Here is a 2,566-nt window from a genome sequence, read left to right as displayed (position 1 = left end):
TTTATCCCAGTCTGTGGCTTCCCTTTTCACCCTGTTGGGAAGTTTTTGGATGTGCATTGGGATTTGATTCTTAGAAGATCCCATTCATCTATTTTATTTTCTCCTGGTTGTAGGTTACATACAGTTTTGGGAAGCTGAAGTTAGGTCACCATGAACTGGAATATACTCGATGGCAGTGGTTAACTTCAACATATCACATGGTAATTATTCCTTCAACCTGAGGGTTCATATATCACAAAATAGTTATTGGCTCACTAAACAGACTTACAGAATGGAGAAGAACTCCTGAACACATTCAATGATCATAGAGAAAGCATATTTGCCAAAGTTAATCTAGTATCAGTCGCAGATATATTGAAATCAGCATACAAAATTTATTTTGCAATAAATAGATCCATACTGAGATTCACACGCTAGGATTACTTTAAAGATGGTCTTACTCCTGTAATGTCACTACTCAATAATTAATAAGTCATTTTAACTTAATATTTCCAGTCATTAAATTTATTATAAGATCCAGGGAGAACTACTGAAAGCAGAGCCCAAAATGGTACCTGAAAGTAAAATCTGAATATCAGAGAACAGAGCATCTGTATACATTAAAGTAAGAGGAAGTCTTAGTAGCGTTTGTCTCTCCCAAGACTCCTCGCTAACTTGGCCCTTTGTTATCATCCTGCTGAAGCAGAACAAACCTCAGCCAAAACCTGCTTCAAATGTTGAGACTTATGATCCCACAATCACCGAAAAGTATCTGAATTGTTTTTCTTTAAATTTATGTAATGAGAGTTTCTGAGAAAAGCCTGGCCAACTCCCAAGGCACTCAGAAAAGACTTCAAAGAGCTGAGAAAGATTACATTGGCTGTGTGTGTGTGTGTGTGTGTGTGTGTGTGTGTGTGTGTGTGTGCAGAAGTGCTGCCTAAGGTGATACTATATTTGTTAGAATTCTTGGTGCGAACTTTACATCAGAACCACAGGAACAACTAAGACTTTCTTATTTTAGGTCCAAGTGTGGTCAGAAAAGGTGAAGAGAGTATTTAGGTTTGAAATTTTGACAGTAAAAAAAACTAAGAATATAGTTAAACCTATTCTGTATCTAGCCAATTTTATTCCCTTTTACAAAATTGTCTTTCTCAACCTAACTTTCATATTTTTAATTCTTGACAAACAAATAAAATAAAATATGTTATCAATTCAGTCACTTCTTAACATTCCTAAATTGGCTGACAATCCATGTCACTAGAGGCTCTCAGCTACAATACATAAGTAGGTGTTGGTTTTCTCTTGTTTCCATAAATCATGCAAAATATGGTGATTATAGCAGTCAAATTTAATACACAAAAGAGGAACAAGCATTCATTGTTAAATAAGGAAGAGTTGGAAAATAAAAATTATGTACTTCAAGACTGATGAAGTACTTAAATTGTTGAATTCTATGTTGTGCTATATAAGACATCTATAAATAATTGGCTGTATAATTCCTTAAAATAAAGCTATCAGAGCTTCCTATTATTACTTGTCAAAAAATTTAAAAGGTTGTTATAAGGATTTGCAGGCATTGTTGTTGTGTACTGTCAGGTCAGAACAAACCCGTGGCTAACCTTCCAGCTTAGGAAGGAGATTATCTATATTTCTTCCATGAAGCAGTTGGTGGATTTGAAGAGTGTGTCTTAGGGTTAACAGAGTGATGTCTTACCATCAGATCACCAGAACTCCCTCTTACAGGTTTAGTATAAAAAAAAAATTCAGACTTACTATTGTTTGAGTTAGAACCAATTCATAATTTGCTCAAAGAGGGTTTTTGGAGTCTGTAAATTGCACAGGAGAGGATGGCTATCTTTCTCCTGTGGAGTTGAACTGTCCCCTTGATGAGTTTGCAGTGCAATTCAAAAGGAACTGGGCTATATGAACTACCTTAGTCATATAAAAGGACATTCTATCATCTAGTAGTTCATAATAATGCTAAATTAATTTATCATATTTATTAATACTGAAAAATTTCAGGAAGTATCATATGACAGGAGTCAAAGCAAGAAATGGAAGCTGCATTGAAGGCACTGGTGAAAAATAAAACCCCAGGAATCAATGGGATACCAGTTGACTCTTTTCAATTAATATATACTTCCTTGGATGTGCTCACCAGTCTATGCCAGGAAATTTGGAGGAAAGATGTCTGGCCAAAGGATTAGAAGAGGCCATTATTTGTTTCCATTCCCAAGAAAGGTGATCCAAATGAATGTGGAAACTATAGAACAATATCATTACTCTCACATGTAAGCAAAACACTACTGGAGATCATTCAAATACATTTAGAACAGTACACAGGAAACTGTCAGAAGTTCAAACAGCATTTAGAAGAGGCCGTGGCACCAGAGATAGCATTACTGATGTCATATGGATCCTGGCTAAAAGTAAACAATGCCAGAATGTCTATTTGTGCTTTATTGGTTTTACAAAGGCATTTGACTGTGTGGATCACAGCAAGTTGTGGCTGATATTAAGAAGAATGGGAGTCCCAGAGCAATTGATTGTGCTCCTGTGAAACCTATACCTGGACCAGGAGGCTGTC

Source organism: Elephantulus edwardii, unplaced genomic scaffold (genome assembly GCF_000299155.1).
Source record: "Elephantulus edwardii isolate Elephantulus edwardi_28Jun2011 unplaced genomic scaffold, EleEdw1.0 scaffold00107, whole genome shotgun sequence".
Taxonomy (NCBI): domain Eukaryota; kingdom Metazoa; phylum Chordata; class Mammalia; order Macroscelidea; family Macroscelididae; genus Elephantulus; species Elephantulus edwardii.
Note: the sequence above shows the minus strand (reverse complement) of the source record.